The sequence below is a fragment of the Corvus kubaryi genome, unplaced genomic scaffold (assembly GCF_017639235.1).
Source record: "Corvus kubaryi isolate FWS band 111438036 unplaced genomic scaffold, C.kubaryi_AGA036_p1.0 37361, whole genome shotgun sequence".
Lineage (NCBI taxonomy): Eukaryota > Metazoa > Chordata > Aves > Passeriformes > Corvidae > Corvus > Corvus kubaryi.
Window position 1 is genome coordinate 3,245,783 of NW_024581118.1, and position 18,897 is coordinate 3,264,679.

Here is an 18,897-nt window from a genome sequence, read left to right on the forward strand (position 1 = left end):
TGTGAAGTTTAGAAGCATGCCCAGAGTGAGAGCAGTCCTGGTGGCTTCTTTTTTCTTTACCAAGAAGGAAGAATGCTTTGATAGTGTAAACTTTTCATTTTGATGTTGTAGCTGTGTTATATTTTCCTTAGAAACCATTCACAGGACATGTGTCAGCTGTGTGGTGCATCAAAGCCACCTCCCTTATTTGCTCCTGCTTTCCAAAAGTGGGAAAGATGTTTGTTTCATGGCGGAGGAGGGAGTGGAAAACTTCTAAAATGCACGGTTTATTTTGATGCTGGGGCCTTGTGCCTTAAAAATACCTTGTTACACTTGGCCTTTTCACTACAGAAATATTGCAGTGATGTGTACTTTGGAAGATGATATTTCATACAGTATTTAATATAATATATATTGTATTTAATATAATAATAGGAAATATTTCAGTGTTACTTATGAAAAATTTAAATCCTCTGCTGAACTGGAGCATTTATGCAAGCAGAGTTTTTTTCTAAAGTAAATAATTTTCCTCCTGAAATGACAAAACTGCTTCTGTAGTCTGACTGTCTAAACTGCTGGTGATCACATCATTTGGCAGTAAAAGACTCATGTAAGAAATGAACAGGGGAGAGCCTGTGCCATACCGAAGCTAGGCCCATCTTTGGGAAGAGTTAATGTGGGATACTGCAGAAAAAAAGCTGATTTTTTTTTTTTTTTAAATGAATTATTATCTGGTATTTATGTCTGTGAACAGAACTTCTCTGTTTCATTTCATGTGTCAGTAATGTGAATTAAGCAGAGAGAGTAGTAAAACGTATATTTTAGTAGTATATACTACTGAAATCATGGTTGTGGTGTTACCTTATGTGTGTCAATAATAATCTAAGAATAATAACTTAATAATGTTAAGCTTCAGAGTTATTTGGGTGTTAATGACTGTTCACTTGCTTCTCCTGTATGAGGAAGCAGAACTGACTTCTTTTCTCTGCATTATTTGTATGCTACCATCCTAATATACCAACAACATGAACTCTTTTTTTTTTGTTTTGTAATTATTTATTCTTCCCATCAAACCCATAATTTTCATCTTGATTATTTCAGTTTATGTATATGCTTGCACAAATTCCCCTGGTATTTTGGTCTTTCTGCTTGATGTTTCTCTTCTGGAAGCTGGATGTGTTTGTGGGTGTGTTGAGCCCTTCAGCAGTGTGTTCTGTGCACAGACGTGTTCCTGAGCATGCTTCTGGAAGCCATTCCTGCTGGGGAGAGCTGGTGATGCTCTGCACTTGCAGTCCTGGGAATGAAGTGGGCTGAGACAGCAGAAGTAGGAGGTGGTACAAACACCTACGAACTTGAGCCATTGCCTACTGACACCCCACAAGCTCCCAGAGCCTCTCTCCCTCTCAGACAGCTCCCCATTGCTGCCCAGTTCCTGGAGCAGTCCTGAGGTTCTGTCCCATGCTGCCCAAGGTAGCAGATCCTTCCTCTGAGCCTGCTCTCCCAGCACTCCAGCCCTTCATCCGGCCTGACGTGCACTCCTGGGTTAAATTGGCAATTGCAGCACCTCAGTGAGAAAGAGGGCACTGGAGACCACTAGAAAAGTCTCTGCTGTGATACTGTCACAGCTTGAAAGATGAACCTGATACCTGAAATTCTTAGTGCTGAAAACCTGATGTATGGTTGCCTCTTATGGGGACAGAGTGAAATCTGGTAAAAACTCTGACTTTACTACAGTGTTACTGGTTAACTTCAGGTGAAACTGTGCTCACTGGTGAGAGTTGTGTTGTTGGCAGGCCAAAACTGTGTGCAGTGTGATACTCTGAAAGACAGCAGACTCTCAGCATTTAAATTTAGTGCAGAGACCACGATACAGACACATTTGTTGCTCTATTCCAGTCTCGTGCAGCAGTGCTGTGTTCGATTGGCCAGCTCCAAGTCCCGTCACCTAAGAAATCTGGCTGTGCACTTATGCTGTATGTATCCATCTGCATGCAGAGCTGGAACCTGCTGCAGTGTTTCTCAGCTTCAGGAGTGCTTGGTTCAGTGTGTTCTGGAGGAGAGGGTAATTCGGGGCTTGTTTTAGAGTCTCAATTCAGCACTGAAAGCAAAATAAAATGTCTCATTTAGAAAAATCAATGCTGCACTCATTTTCTCCAAAAGGCCTCCATGTCCTCTGGTCCTGTGCACTGGAGATCAGCAGTCTGTTAAGAGTGAACTGTGTTCCCTTTCCCCTAGATCAGAGCGTTCATTTCCCATCTCTAGGTGAGTTTGGAGTTCCAGGAGGGAAGGGAGGAAGAAATACTTCGGCTCTCACAAGTACTGACAGCACTACCTTGCACTCTCTTAGGTCTTCTGCTGAGTTCCAGCTTGATGATTACCATGAGTTGCTCAGGAATTTTGACTGGAGCACAATAGTAGGCCTTGCATACAGTTTTAGAGAGTAGGAGTTGAGATCTGGCAGCTGCTTCATTTCTGACATATATGTAAATCTGTTCTGTGTGACAATCAAAAATCTGCCTTACTTTCCCTGCAGGCATGTGTGCCATGGGATCTTCACAGTGCTGCACGTGGCACCTGACAGGAAGGGGAAAGTAAAACATACGTAAGAAGGGAGAAATGCGTATTTTTATTTATGTAATTATTTTAAGAAAAATCAGATCAGAGTGAGAAAAATCTGCTTATGATAATGAAGGGGTTATACTGGTATTTTAAGAGCTTCTGAAAAAGCGTGTCTGATCTGTTTGTTAATGTCTGATCTGTTTGTTAAAAGAATATAAGTAGAAAAACATGCACGAGCTGAGGTCAGTTCATTGACAGAGTGTTTTCTCCTGCCTGTGTGACATTATTTCATGTTCACTGGTTCCTCTGCAAAGACTCAAATGAATTTTTCCGTGATGAGGTGTGCTCAGAGCTCTGATAAACTGGTGGGTGCCCAGGCACAGTGTACCCTGTTTAGGACTGGAGTGCTGGTAATTGTCTCGTGCAGGAATGGGGCTCCCCTTGCCCCACTGTGGCCTTGTCAGAGCAGGTGTCAGTGTGTGAATGACAGAAACCTGCTGTCAGGTGATGACAGTGATGCAGCAGCTCAGCATAAAACACTTGTTGCCTCTGCATGGGGACAGATGTTTTATTTATTGCATCTTACACTGCTTATTATTAGAATTCTGCTTCTCTGTTTTAGATGGTTTCATTCCTGCGTGTGTTCTCACTGCTGAATTTGTAGGGTGAGGCTTCTTTCCTGTCAGAGGTGTGTGTAGTTGTGTAAGTGAAATGAGAGCAGAAACAGAAGGCTGTCGCTCACATTCTGTAGTTTGAAAACTTTTGGGTGGACTGTTTTAAGGTAGCATTTCTGATTGTTAAATGCATCATTTATTCATAAAACATTTCCAGTTTACAGTATGAATTCCCTTAAGAAATGAACTTTATGTTCATCTAACAACGTATATAGACTTATTTTAAATGCAGCTGCTGCTGTGGTTTAAGGAAGAAAAACTTGCTTTAAATTTATTAGTATTATTTTTTAAAGTAAGATCAGCAAAAGAAGCCTATTCTCAGATAAAGTAGATGTTGGCAGTATTCTTTTACTCAAAACAATGAAAGTTTGCGTAGGAATGAGAATGCCTGGTTTTGAACTGGGTGGTGACATTGAGTCGAAGGTCTTAAAGAAAGATTGAATGGCTGTCCTTCCAAATGACTGGTAAGAGAACCAAAAATAAGATTATTTGTTTATTGTCATAATTTCCTTTGTCAGTATGAGCTCATGCCCAGAACAGTTAGAGATAATAACTAATTAAAGGGTCAGGCTTCAGAAGACTTGGCCAAAACATAGCTTTTTCTGCTGACTGTATCTTTTGGTGTTTTGTGTCTGGACCAATAACATTTCAGGTCACTCCACATAAGAGTGAAAATCCTAAGAATTCTTCCAAGCTCTGAGAGGCATTGATTTGGGGATTAAATATTGCCATATCATGAAAATAACGGATGTCAGTAATTTAATAATTTGAAAATGGCCCTAATCAGGGTTATCACTACTCCAGCAGTATAATTCTCATACAATAGTGAGGAAATACAGGAAAGAATTTTCCATTGCTGCAGAAGATGGAGCAAGTGGATTGGATTTGGGGCTGGATGAAATTAATCAATTTAGTGCTAATGTATGTAGTTTATATGTTCAGTTTGCACCAGCATTATTATTTCTTGATTCCTACAAGACAAATCCTCTTGTTTTAAAGCAAAAAGAAAAAAATCCCAAATGTTAGGGTTGCAGGTTTCTGGAATTGGGTCTTGTCCAAAATTTAAAAGTTAGGATAGATGAAAACAGCAAATCCCCTTGTTGAAGTTTCAACATGTGCTTAAGCACAATCTTCCATGTGTTGAATTAACTCTGATTATTAATCTGTTTCTTGGTGCATCTGTCTTTGAACTGAGCTCCAAGGACTGAAGATCAACTTTCATGTAAACCTAATGCAGAAATCTACTTATTTTTTAAACTTTGAATTTACCCAAACTGTTCAAACAAGAAAAGGTATTTGCAGCTTTATTTCATACTTCATATTTACTTGGCTTTTTAATTTTTATTGCCAGTTTGCTTGCATAGTTAGTAAAAGGAAGACTGAGGAGATAACAAGTGAGTCACTGTTTCATTACAAAGAAGATTAAATCCAGTTGACTTTGAAACTGGTGCCTTGATGCCATGTTTGTGTGGTTTTGTTCATTTAGTTTTTAAATTTATTTTATTTGTGTGAAGCAAATGCAATTTGTGTGAAACAGTTTAGCAGGGACTTGAGAGAATTCCTTACACAGGAAGGCTATTTTAGTGTGAGTAGAGAAAATGAATCAAGCTTGTTATTTGCAGCAATACCAAAGGATGTTAAGTTAGCACTAAGAAGGGGAAAAAGGAATATTTTTTTGTCCCAGTGGCATCGTGCAGGGTTCCACTGCTCAGTGTTCTGAGACTAATTAATCAGTAAGGGTGTCTAATTAAAAAGATGACTGTTCACCAGCTGCCGCAGCAGGCTGGTTAATGGACTGAAACATTAGGGTATTTTTGTAGGAAATATTTGTGTTCAGAATGCTGCATCTGTTTGTCCTGATTGAAAATGGGGGAGTTTAGGCCTCTGTAGCAAGGAATAGATTTTTTTTTGCATCTTTATTTCATCTCTTTACTAATTAGGCATTGTCTCCCTTGACTTTTAAAGGAAATAGATTTCAAGGATGGCATAGCAGTATGCTAAGCAATTATAAAAGGTCCTCTCACACAAGGATCAATGATCATTATAATAAAAATGTGATTTTTGTTTTCAGTTGACTAAAAAGAGAAAGAGCTAATACCTATTGTTTTGCTTTTTGAATGAGGTACTTGAGTATTAGGCAAAATAATTCGGGAGGAACTGGTCACTTTTTCAGAGTTTCCTGTTTCTTTTAAATTCAGTATGTATAGGCAGTTTCTTAGGTTTTGCTGTTCCCCACCTTTTCTTAAAGGGTACGGATAGGATGACTGTTACTTAACTCTTCTCTTAAACTGAGATCATTCATTTCCTGGCAAGTACGTTCTTGATATTTTTATAATGTGATGTAGTTTGTAGAGACAAATCAGCTCATGCTGGTTAGAGTGATGGGAAGCCTCATTTTTGGTGTAAGCTGATGTGTTGGTGCTGACAGTTACAGTCACCTACTTTGAATTATTTTAGTGGTGCTGCAATACTGTGGGACAATAAAGTATGTATGAACTGAAAATACTTCCCAGAAATCAGTGAAAAATTATTGTCTCTGAAGAGTAGAAGTTGATAAAATTTTAATTCTTTAAACAGCTTCATTTAAATTCAGACTTCAGATAAAAGGTTTAGTTTATGATAAATGTACCAGGGTACCTAGTTCCATAGCAAATGTTAATATTACTCATACAAACTCAGGAATAAAATGTCCCTAAGGTGAATTTAATTTGCCAAGTTTTGATTCATTTAGCACTCATCTGGAGAAAGTCTTTCAATTTTGTGTGCACAAAAGGGAAAATCTTCTGCTCACTCTTGATCTTCAAAGGAATTCATCAGTTTAATGACAGGTCCCTTCAGGAGATAATGGAGGAGCATCAATTAGTAGTTTTTATTTTTATGTTATCTAAATTTTAATGTTTATGTATGATACTTGAGGTGGAAAATACCACCAGTAGTATTTTATATTCAGGACCTGCATAAAATTATAAAATGTTAATGCTGCGTTAAGAATTTTTCTGCAGTTTGTTTTCCAAACAAAACCACACATGAGATCACTAAAATGACACTCACAGTACAATTCCTGGCTCTTGAGGTGATGTATGACCTCTCTGCCCTAAAAGTCACATAAATTGACACATTTATTCTGAAGGATGGAGTATAAATGGGATTTGCATGTGCCCTCTTGGAGTCCGTGTTCTGTTTTGTCTGCGTGAATTTACAATCCATTATCTGCAAACCAGGGGAGCAGAGTTGCCCACCATTTCAAACAGTGATAAAACCAAGGGTGTACTCAGTATGATGGCCTGAATAGGTTTAAGTGATGGTTGCTGGAAGAATTGATATTGCAGCAGATAGTGTCATAAGCTCCGGATATATGAATATTGATGCAGATGACAAGTGGTTTTTAAGTAGGATGGAGTTGGGATGTGTCACTGCCTCGCTGTTCCCTTGGAGTGTGGTAAGAGCTGCTAGTTCTTGGCACCTCAGAGCTCGTTTGAAAAGTCCCTGATATTCCTTCCTAGATGAAGCATGAATAGGTATCTCAGTTGAATTTGAACGTTGGTTTGTCAGTAGGTGTTCAGTTTTCCTGTGGCAGTAGTGATGCTGATGCTGAAGGAGCAGCTGTAGTAAAGAGACATTTTCAACGACGGCATTCTGCACCCCTGAGTAAAACTGGATCGTTGTAGTGCTCTGCAGGGTGTGTTGCCTTCATGGAGTTCTTCTGTGTGTATGATCTTCCCTGTTAGCACAGGGCACTGCTTGCCTGAGGCAAGTGGTTATGTCGGTGTCCACTGCAAGAGCTGGGATTGCTGAGGGATAATTTTGTTTGAAGCAATCAACTTGCTCTTGGTATTCCTCTTTGCTCTCAAATTCCCTTCTTCCCAACCGGCCTCTGCTTTCAAATAAAGCTTGCATAACTGGCATTCAGGAGGCTGCAGCACTCCAGAGCTGGAGCTTTAGCAATCTTAAATACCTTTATTGAAGAGAGCAAACCACCTTTTCCTGACTATTAGTGGCTGGTTTCAGTGTGTTAATGTTTGATGCCATGAAAATGAAAGAGCGCTCCAAATGCTTCGAGATGAACGCTAAGAATCCAAACATTTGGTGTTTAAAGGCTCTTAAAATGCCTTTGTTAGCACCAATACTGGTGGTCAACACTTCATTAAAGCATGTTTTACCATAGCTGTGGACAGCAGTTCAGAACAATTGAAACAGGAACAAACCCACCAAGGCTTGAGCTGCATGTGTAGAATATTAAAGCGTACAGAAGTGATGAATACCTCACTTAAATCCAAACTGGAATTTGATATAGGAGTGAATTCTGAACCTTTTGCTACCTTACTTTATGTATGACTTCTTCATGGTAAACCCCAAATGACAGTTATTTGTGTGTTCTATAGGACATTATTCTAGCATGAGCTAGCATGAAGGTAGATTTTATGGTAATCACTTCAAAAGAGATGAGAAACCTATAGATCTTCTTTACAGTCTATATCCATTAAGAAATTTTTTCCCTTTGCAGTGATGAGCATGGTTGTACAAATTAAGAGTCATGTCCCCTATCAGCGAGGAAATTTGCAGCTGCTGAGGTAAACTAACCAGAAGGAGATTGATTGCAGTCTGCTACTGCATATACTCTTTCTAACAATCTTTTATGTAGGTTTTTGTGGACACACACAAATATTTTGGCAGCTAGGATTTTTTTTCTTGTTGAGAGTTTTCATCAGTTGTTTTTTAAACTGACAACCAAATACTGACGATATGGAGCTTCACATATTTTAATCATATCCTGCATATGACAAAGCTGTCTTCATATGGCTGGTTTGTTTTCAGAGCAATCCAGTTTCAAAATACGCCCTTTTTTTTTTTACTCGGTAGTACAAGATAGAGCCTGGATTAAAACTAAATCCTCGTTAATGGGGATTGCAGTTTCAGACAGCGTGCTTGCCAAAATGGGTTTCTTCTACTGCGTGTTCCATCTCTTTTTTATATCCTTACCTAGCATTTGCAGGGCTAGTCACAGTACTTGTGGAGTTGTATTTAGAAGATTTCCTTCCCCCCCTTTCCCTCAGAGAGATGTACTGTTCAGGTGTGGTGTGAGGATGAGATGGGAGCAAGCGCTGGGGCTGGGCAGGATGGACAGGTGAGGCAGCCTTACCTAGGGTAATGTAACATTGCAGTCTAATTAAACTTTTCGTGCCTGTATGGCAGAGAAATTGGAGGTACCTTTTGGAACCATGCCCCCTTTCTTTCATGAGTTTGTAAATGTAATTCCAGGAAGCTCTTTTGGTCTTTGTTGTTACTTCTAGGATTTCCTTTGCCTTTCTGTGAAGACTCTCCGATTCTTTAATGGGAATTTGAAAATACATTAACACACAATAGGGATAAAATATACCCACAAATGCTAGAATGAATATTCTTTGATGATGCTCTTACATATGGATGTATACATGTGTGTTCAGTGCAGAATGGCTGCCCCTGATATAACAAGAATCCTGGTGCTGAATGCCAGCAGGGGATTTACACAGCTGGCAGTCAAGGAGTAATATTTGGATGTCTGCTCATTTTCTTTGAACTCAAAACCGTGTATTTCAGGCAGCCATGCGCTTGATTAAGTTTAGGCTATTACACAATGAGGAAACTAATTTCATAGAAAGCTCAGAGCAGCAGTAGCTGGTTGTCTTTTCAGGACTGTCTGCAGTGTTTGGTTGAGTCAGCAACAAGCCTTGAAAACATGCAGCCAGGCTCCTTTAGCCCAGGCAGAGACAGTGTCCTTCTGAAACTTTCATTTAAAGTCTTGATATTCCCATGTCTAAGATTTACCCTGACTCATGAAAATGGATGTACAGTGAGTGTTGTACATGGAGTTTCCTTTGCAGAAGCTGTTGATTGGTCACAGATCCATTAGGTAAGATACTTACCCACATGATTTGCATTTCTAGAAGTTCTAGCTTCACATGATGCTTGAGAGGGAATGAGTTAACTGTGTATCCAGCCTCAAGGATTAATACTGGGGCTGGGGAAGCAAAACTGCAGGAATACACTTGAATTTTCAGTGTTACCTTTGCTGCACAGCCCTGTGTATTATTTGAATTGCCAGTGTACATCTGACTTCTGTGCTGCAATAAGGAATTAATCTGATTCTTCTCTGTTTAGTGCAAGTGAAGGGCCTGACTTTGAGCTGTGATTTTGGCCATGCTAGCTCTTGAGGATTGCGGTGAGAGGCTTTCCATGTGGGTCAGAAAAGAGTTATGAGTACTGCTGGTAGCAACCTTAATTTTCCCTGCAGTGAAGCCAAAACAGAAGGCACATGCTGTGTTAAAATACCAGCTTCCAGTGGGATCCTGGCACATGCTACGCACATGGTTTAAGTGCAAATATTTCCAGTACAAGTTGCTGTTTCTAGTCATAATTTTCTGAAGTATCTGTTAAATGCTTTGCTTATTATTAATTAAGGCTTGTCTCAGTATGGGTTTTGGAATATTGCACGGTGCACACAGTTCTGTTAATTTTTAATAGAAGTAGCAGTTTTGATAATCTGACAAATAATGGATAGGAGAAGAGTTCTCTGAGATTGTTGTGGAAGTGCTTGTATAATTAGGAGCACTGTAATGATCATCTAGGACGTATCAGAAATTTAAATATATTATCATCTTGTAGTCACAGGCATCTTTATAATTCTGTACATACAAAGGGACAGAACTCTGCTGCTTCAGACGAATAAATTTTGGTACTTCCTAACTTTTCAGTACTTCATTTAAAATCATTAAGTAACATTTATCATGGAATCCTAGAATGGTTTGTGTTGAAAGGGACTTTAAATCTCATTGTCCTTCCACCCTCTGCCATGGGCAGAGACGGCTTCCACCAGCCCAGGTTGCTCCAAGCCCCACCCAACCTCGCCTTGAAAACTTCCAGAGATGGGGCAGCCAGAGCTCCACTGGGCAGCCTGGTACAGTTCATGGATCTAGGTAAGGTTGCCAGAACAGCAGATAAGTGGTACAAGGTGTTTGTTTCTTCCTAATGACTGTGAGAACTTGCAGTGCATAATTTTCTACTCACCTTGTACTTCTTAGAGTTCTCTGGAGTTGCACTAACTGATCTCTAAAGCAGAATGCCCCCCAAAAAACCCAACCTCTACTTGTCTCTGAAGCTCTTTCTGTAAATTGACTCATAGATGTTACATTTTAAGCCAGCAGAATGTTTGATTATTCTACTTTTGACTGCCTTTAAAATTCTAGTTGCCATAACAACTTTATTTCTTTATTTTTAGCACATCAGTTGCCATAACAATAAAATATAGCTTTTTGAATGTAACCATTTTTCCTTTACTTTTTTTTTGCTTTGTGTTATGAAGAACCTTCTTTGAGGGTGAAAGGAAATGTGGCAAAGCTCATCCCCTGTGAGTGCTTGGGTTAGAACGCTAGCTTAAAAATAAGTCTTTTTTTACTCTAGCCTTATTCCGTTTCTGTGGCATGTTTTTTGACTACTGAGTATTTCCATAACTTAGACAGAAAAATGAATGCAAATCACTTGTGTAAAACCTTTGTAAAAAATTGCTGTTTCTCATTCTTATTTCTTTTAGGTAGCGTATTAGAAATCCTTAACCGTTAAGAGGGTAATTTCTGATATCTTTATTTCAATATATGGAGTGGCTATAAAGTCACTGAGGTGGAGGCAGTGTTTCGTTCAGCCTGTTGATATTCCGTGTTTGGGGCAGTTTTATGTGATATATCTTTAAGATATATGAACTAAGAGATTGACTTTCAGCTTCAAGCCATAATCTTGAGCAGAGCAGAGAGGTTTATGTGTGAATTTAATGTTGGTGAAAGAAGTTGGCCTTGAATTCAGTCTATAGACTTGACTTCTCCAGTCCCTGATAGTGTCCCTTCCAAAAGGATTTGTAGATCTCAATGTTGTCTTTTTATTTAACCTATTCTTGGTGCTGATAAAGTATATATTTAATTTCATTTTTTTTTCTAAGAGATGGCAAGTAATACCAGGTTTGGTATTTCTTCTAGAATAAATGATTTCTCAGCTCACATAACATTTTACATGTGCCAATTTCTGGCTATAAATATAAACGTCCTCATTATCTAATAAGACAAAATTTGCTAGTTATTAGAAGTTGAATGTATTTAGATGTCATTAATCTTGAAAAATAGTTATCAGATGTATGATGATTTTATACATTTTAATTAGCTATTTTTTAACTGGGGGCTGTGGGGGGGAAAGTCAGTAATTCTTGCTTTCAGTGGCATTTTCCTAACACCTCTCATTTCTAGATTCCACTTCTGTGAGTTACCCAGGAATGTACTTCCACTGTTATTTGCAAAATTTTCCCTGTAGATCATTCTCAGTAGGAAGCTGTTCCTTGTCCTTTCTCCTGCGTGGATATTGATCCAAGTGTGTATAGATCCATGCTGGAGGAGAACAGAAGTGATACCTCTTCAGCACTTCCAGCTGGGAGGAAGATTTGGTCTAAATGAAGCTGAGCTTAAAATCCATAAAAAGAAAATGTGCCACCCTTCAGGTTATAAATAGTTAGCATGCCATATCATTTTCCTCTTTTCTATTTCTTCACAATGTGGTAGAATAGTAATCCCGAGTAACACTTAGTTTAAAAATAGTCTTAAAAATCCACTATTTGCTTTGATTATTTTTAGCTTTTTTGTTCTCAGGGAGTAGTGGAATTGGATTTACTGGGATTTGGGGTTGGTACCACCTGCTCCCTGCACTAAAACAAATAGTGGCTCTTTAGTTCTGAACTGGTTTTGCCCATACCAACAGTTGGAGCTGTGACTTCATCTCCTAAATGATCCTGGTTGTTCAGTGCTTTTCTGAGCCACCTCTCGTGTCCTTGAGGAAGAACTATTTTTAAAAGCTCTATTAAAGGAAAAGTTTAGGGTGGAATGTGTCAATTGTATAATCAACTAAAACATAAATTGTTGGTGTGACCGGGCACGTGTTTCCAGCCAGCCTGTCTGGCTTAGACTGGATGTTCCAGGAGAATGTTCTGTGGCTGTTTAACCCAATCCACATCCATGGAGAGTGGATTTGATGGTGCATGTCTGTGTGTTTGTCACATAAGAGCTGGCAGTTCACAATACTAAGAGAATTAGGCTGAAGTGGAACTGTTCTGTGGTACATCCAAACTTCAGATTTTGAAAGACAGACAGGTATATGTGGGTTCAGTCCTCGTGTTCTTAGTAGTTGCTTTTGCATGGGCCTTAAAAGTTGGCTGCCTAATTAAGGCTGCAATAAATTATTCATCAGTTGAACTCATTAAATCAAAATTGCTTGCCTTTTAAAAGGTCATGCTGTAGTTGAAGAGAACTGTTTGGTTTGCAGTGGGTGAAAAATCGAAGCGGGCGATCACAATGTTTGGGATTTTTTTTTAAATAGCTTTAAAATTTCTTATTCTAGCTCTGCTGGAGTGGAATTACTGCTAATACTGACTGAGCTTATGCTCCTGCCAGGTGAGCTGGAATCCTTTTCAACATACACTTTCTTGGTGCCCACTTGAAATACGCTTTTAGAATACCAGTATCTGTGGAATGTAATTCCTGGCTTGACACAGACAGAAGTATTAGTAAAAGCACAAGTATGTCAAAATATGCCTCCAAAAAGTTTGACTGAATGCAGTACTAAAATCTCTTACGTATTATTTTGAAATACGGAAAATGATTCCCACAGGAAAGGAAAGGGCAATGTTACCTGCACTGTGCAGACTGTTCTCTATATTTCAGCATTTCTTCATTTACAGTTCTCTTAATTGCTATCTTTTGTCCTGTGATTTAATACTTTAATCATCTCTTGAAAGATGGGAGCAGTGGGAGATAGTAAGTTGGTGTTGTTTTGCCAGTATCCTTTTCTTTTTCTTTTTTAAACTGCTGCTAGTGTAAGAGCAGGTGGTTTAGTGTTAGTGGCACCTGCATGAAATTGTCTGAGGGCACAGGTTGAATTTTTTGTTTTTCATACAAGAAGTTTTTCTTGTGCTTCTTATAATATATGGTCAGTCAGTAAATAGCGTCCTTCTGTAGCTTACGTGCTGTTTAAAGCAAATGCTCTTTGGTTCCTGAAAAATGTTAATTATCACCATTCAGTTGGCTGCACAGCATTTCCCTGAAGTAAATTCACTTCTTGATTGGTAGCTTATTGCACAGAATTTTATTTCTGTTGATTCAGGACACAGGAGTTTGGTGGTGGTATTTGTCACTCTGGACTGAGCTTCTAAAGTGGATTCAATTTGTCGTAGGACCGTGAAGATCATCTTGAGGGAAGCTCCTCCTTAAGGAAAATGTTCCTTTGTATGAAATTCAGGAAAGGATTTGCTCTGTATGCATCCCTGCCCATGGTGGGGAGAGCTGGAACAAAATGATCTTTTTAAGATCCCTTCCAACCCAAAACATTCTGTGATGCTATGAAATACAATCCATGAGATCACAGGCAGTAATGTTTAAAGGGAGATTGTAGCAATTTACTCCAAAAACTTGCTTAATATTTATTAAATACATGACTAGTATTAGGAGTAATTTGAAAGTTTTGAACTTTAGAAGCATTCAGTGTAATTGTTGCTTAACAGCATGAAAAGACTGCAAAATAAATAAACTTGCAAATGTGAATGCCCATCTCTCTCTACTGATCCGCATTAAAAAAAAAAAACTTGCCCATTTCTTCTTGTTCTGCATCACAGCATCCTAATTACCTAACACTGATGTGATCCTGGCTCATATTTGCATCATTAGAAACAGCAAAGGACTGAGCTGAGTCCAGCTGAGGATCAGGCTGAACCTGAGCCTCCTGGAGGAGTACTAGTAAATATGCAAAGGGATCTTCAGCTCCCTTCACATCTCTTGACCGTTTAGAAGGCTGCTGTCCCCTTCCAGTCCTTCCTGAACTGCCCTCACCCTTGACTCCAAATTACACCAGCCCCGTCCTTCTCCCCCCGCTGCTCTGCTGCTGCCACCAAATCCAGCTTTGCCCTAATGCAGAAAAGGCCTGTGATGGTTTTTTTCCTGTACCCATGAGGTAAGAGCTCCACAGGAGCATCTGCAATTCAGAAGCCCAGCTGTGTACCTGGTGTCTCTCGATCTTTGTTGCAGCACAGGCTATGTGGGCCATAGCACTGTGAAATGATTTATGGCATTCTTCAGGATCGTAGGGTGGGAGGGAGAAGGGAAGGAACTGATCTCTGGTAGCAAAAGTGATAAATGAGACTAGCAGGTGGAGAAATGGTTTAAAAGTTTCTACAATATACTGTTTCCTTCACAACTGACACTTCTGCGTTTTCACCACTGGTCCAAGTGGGTTTAGCCTTGATGAGGATGAAGACAAACCACAGTAAGAAAACTTCTGAGCTGCTGGTGGGAGTCACAGGGAGAGTGGTCAGACATTGGAACAGGGGCTGTGAAAACTCTGTCCGTAGAGATGTTCACAGCTCAGCTGAATGTAGGACCCAGCACAACATGGCTTAAGTTTGGTGTTGGATCTGATTTAGAACTTTGGCCCTGTTAGGAGCAGGACATGGGGTCAGATGGTACCCATAGGATATAAGGAGTTTGAGAAGCCTAAGCTTGTTTTGAGAAAAAATGAAGGGTTTATTTGTATGTATGTACTCCTTATATCTCATCATACGCCTGTGCTGAGGTCAGAATCCCTGTGTGTTCTGTGTGAGCACGAGCTCTCCGTGGCAGGTTTTAAATAGACAGCTGTAGTGGGTGGATTTGGGGAAGAGGCTTTATATTCCAAATACCAAACAGAACAGAATTCTGCCTTAAATACAACACTGATATGACTTCATAGAGCAACTTCAAACACTTAATATGATGTAGAAAACGCTATCTATGTACACACACACACACAATTTTTAAGGCAACAAATGATTTTCCTTCCTCTGCTACTTTAAGCTGCACTAAAACTGAAAGCTTTATAGAATAGAATTACTCTGGAGGCATTAAAAGCAAAACCAGGGTGTCCATAAGATACTTGGACAAGTAAATGCCAGAGGTATTTAAGATTGAAAATAAAGCAAACTGAAAGGAAGACCTTTGTTCTTTAGGCTTAGGAGAAAGTATATAAAAGAAGAAAATACTGTAAAACAAAACAAAAAAAAGGAGTTGGGCAGAAAAAATAGAAGCTGATGAGTTGGTATGTATATCAGCACTGTCATTCGGGTCTGCATCTAAATAAATAACTACTGTGTTCCTCATCCCACACTCTCAGCTGCACCTCCTTGCTCTCATCAATGCCTTTAAAAAAGATTTTACGGAAATTATTGTTGTCCATTTAATCCAGCTGACCATCCAATAATTTAACAATGAAAGACTTCAAACTAGAAATGAGCGGTGTGATTGAGCTGCTGCTTCATGCACTGCAGGGATTGCTTCCATCAGTCCTGTTGCCTTACAAAAAAAGGATTTAGGAAACAAATACTGCTATTCCTTTCCAAACAGAATGACTAATAGATTGTTTTCTTGCTTGGAGCTTCTAAATCTCCTTCCATATGGACTTCTTCTGTCTGAGAAGCTTTATCTGGTTTCCTTGCAGGGTCACACATCACCGCTGCTTTCACAGCCTTGCTTTGCATACACAAAGCTCATGCTCCTACCACATCCCCTCTGTTTTCAGCAGGATCAGATGGTGCGAGTCTTCTGTTTTGTATGGCGACTTGTGTTGTTTCTAGCTGATGTAATTTATAAAGAAGGTGTGGAATTGCTCCTTCTATTCAGCTTGAAGAGTGCTCAGTTCTCCAGCTGGATGTAACCAGCTATGGGAACTTGTACTCCATGTAGGATGCTGCCTTGCTGACAGTAAGGCAATTCTTCCAGTAGAACTTTTCTCTTTCTCACTGTCTTCTCTTAAAACACAGATTAAAACAAAATCCTGAAGCATGTTTTGTTTAAAACTGTGCCAGAGGCCCAAATGTGTCTCTGATCTCCAAATAAAAAAACTTTTCTCATCGAGCTTTTAACAACATTCTGCTACAGCTACGTTTTGTAACATTCCCTCTGTAATTCAGTAGTTTCATCAGGACTGGTTGATTTCTGCTTAATTTTCACTTCCCTCTAAATATACATAAAACAGCACAACTTAGTGCCGTCAGCACGCTGCAGTTTATAGCGAGTGGCTGAGGTGATGAAGCCGCTGGCAGCTTGCAGCATGACTGGATTTTTGGTAGTGAAGGAAGCCTGCTCGTATTCCCAAAAAAGTCAAACTTCCCTACTTTTTACGTTGTCCCTTTAGCTATAATTTCTTTAGAGGACATGCTTTACGTGCATCTAGAACCAGCCAGCAGAGGCTGCCATTGATTTTCCTGTTACCTGCTCAGCAGAGCCTGGGTTTCTTGCAGCAGACCTGAAACATATGGCTGCTGTTAGTGCTTGTTCTCAGAGCTGAGCACTCTGGGCACACGCAGCAGGCACCAGCTGGGGCTGACCTGAGATCAAGGTGACTCAGTGGTTACTGTGACATTCGGAAGCTTTAGTAGTTATCAGTCCTTAAATCTGTATGGAGAAGGCTGTACCAAGCACGTAGTTCCTGTGGTCTGCTTTGTCAGGCTGTACCTTTGCTTATCTCATGCCCCTGTGTACCTTTGGGGCTCCTAATGTCCATTTTCAGGTGTTTTGGCCCTTTATATCCCTGGTGCCAACCACGATCTATCCCAAGGAGAAGTGGGAGAAGTACTGGGCACTGCCATGCCTGTGCACACTGTTTATTCTCCTCCTCCTCCCCCACAGGAAGAGTGGGAAGAGGAGGAATAAAAATTGCTCCCTATTGTTCTGTCCATGGTATGGATAACTGGGGCTTAAAGCTGTGCTCAGGGACTAAATTTAGTCATTAAGTCTGTTGTTGCAGCCTTTTACCATTCTGAGGTATCGGAGATAGTTGAATTTTTTCCTAAATCCTCTGATAGAAGACTTTGGAATGATCACATGCCCTTACTGCAAACCACTTTTACACTGCTGCAGTTTGTGCTGCTTCACGTTGCTACAGACTTGTCATTCAGGCTTGGACATTCGCTCCAGGCAGTACTCGAGATACAAGATGTTAGCTCAGGAGCAGCTTATTAAAAATTTGCCTTTGGTTTGCCTTGGAACTAGAAGGATTTAAATCACTGTAGTTTCTAATGACTTGGTTGGTTAAAGTCTCCTATACCAACCAAGACACGTCTTCTGCTGATCAATAGCCCAAAATGCTGTTCTGTGGTTGGTATTTTGGTATCTAAATTTGCTGTTTCAGTGTCTAAGGATGCATGGAGTGTCTGTGTAAGATAACTTTGATGGTTGTGCTTCTGTGACTGGGTTTATTTTTGGGAAGCGCGAAGTAAACAGAAGTTCTGAGTACTTAATCAGGGAATAGCTGCATCTGTTTGCAGGAGGGGAGAGCTGAGCTAATTGGTTCAGTTTGGAAAAGAATATGTTTCAAGTATTTGTGTTTAAACCGGTGTTGAAGCAATTAGGGCGCTGTTAGGGTACTACTAATACTGGTCCAGTGTCAAAACCGGGTATAGATGAGTTTGTAACATATATGTGTTAAGTTTGGAAGTAATTAATTAGGGGACGTCATTAAAAAGGGGGCTGTAATTTTGTCTTTTAAGGAAGACTAGAAAATTTGTGTGGAACTGTGGCAGGTATTTTACCAAGCTAAACCTTAGCAGGTGATGCTTAAAAGGTTTGCGCGCAATTAGTAATGTGGGAATAACGTGGGATTGTTGGAGTAAACAGCGTTAGCGGGGTGACGACCGTGGTTTGTTAGATTATGCCTGGGTTATGTATGCACATCTCTCTGCGAGGGGTGTGTTGGCTTCCTCGGGAGGCTCCCGGAGCGCAGCGGTTCGCGCCGGGGTGCCCGGCTCGCTGGGCTCCGCTGCCCGGCTCGCTGGGGCCCGCTGCCCGGCTCGCTGGGCTCCGCTGCCCGGCTCGGGGGGCCCGCTGCCCGGCTCGCTGGGGCCCGCTGCCCGGCTCGCTGGGCTCCGCTGCCCGGCTCGCTGGGCTCCGCTGCCCGGCTCGCTGGGGCCCGCTGCCCGGCTCGCTGGGCTCCGCTGCCCGGCTCGCTGGGCTCCGCTGCCCGGCTCGCTGGGGCCCGCTGCCCGGCTCGCTGGGCTCCGCTGCCCGGCTCGGGGGGCCCGCTGCCCGGCTCGCTGGGGCCCGCTGCCCGGCTCGCTGGGCTCCGCTGCCCGGCTCGCTGGGCTCCGTGCGCCCGCTGGCGCTCCCGGTGCCGGCGGCGGCGCCATTGGACGGAGCGGGAGCAGGGGAGCGGCCAGCACCGCTCCAGCGCTCCGGGCTGCGGCGGGAGGAGGGGGAGGAGGAGGAGGAGGAGCGGCTCAGGTGCAGGCAATCATCGCACGGGGGGAGCGGGGAAGCGGCGGCAGCCGCTCCAGCCGCACCGCGGTAACAGGACTCCCTGTCAAGTGTTGGACATAGCGGCTGGTGAGGATGCGTGTAGGTGAGAAAGCTTCTCTATTGCTTTAGCAGGGAATTGGAGAAAGGAGTGATTTTGTACGTGCTCTGTTGCTTATAGACAAAGGGAGCGAATAGGCGGAAATATTCGGGGATGTTATAAAATCTGAAAGGACTTTCTGTACAGCGTGGCGATGCACGACAGGAAATTAACTCCAAAAAGAATGCTTTCTCTCAAAGTGCTGCGACAGAATTGAACATTTGGCTTTTCTAGTATCTGAAATTCCTCCTGAAGACACGGC

At 41.2% G+C, this 18,897-nt stretch overlaps 1 protein-coding gene across 7 annotated transcripts in view; it reads left to right on the top strand.

The window, feature by feature from the left end:
- Positions 1-18,897, top strand: part of RABGAP1L (RAB GTPase activating protein 1 like) — a 236,765-nt gene that overhangs the window by 54,550 nt on the left and 163,318 nt on the right. The window lies entirely within an intron of this gene.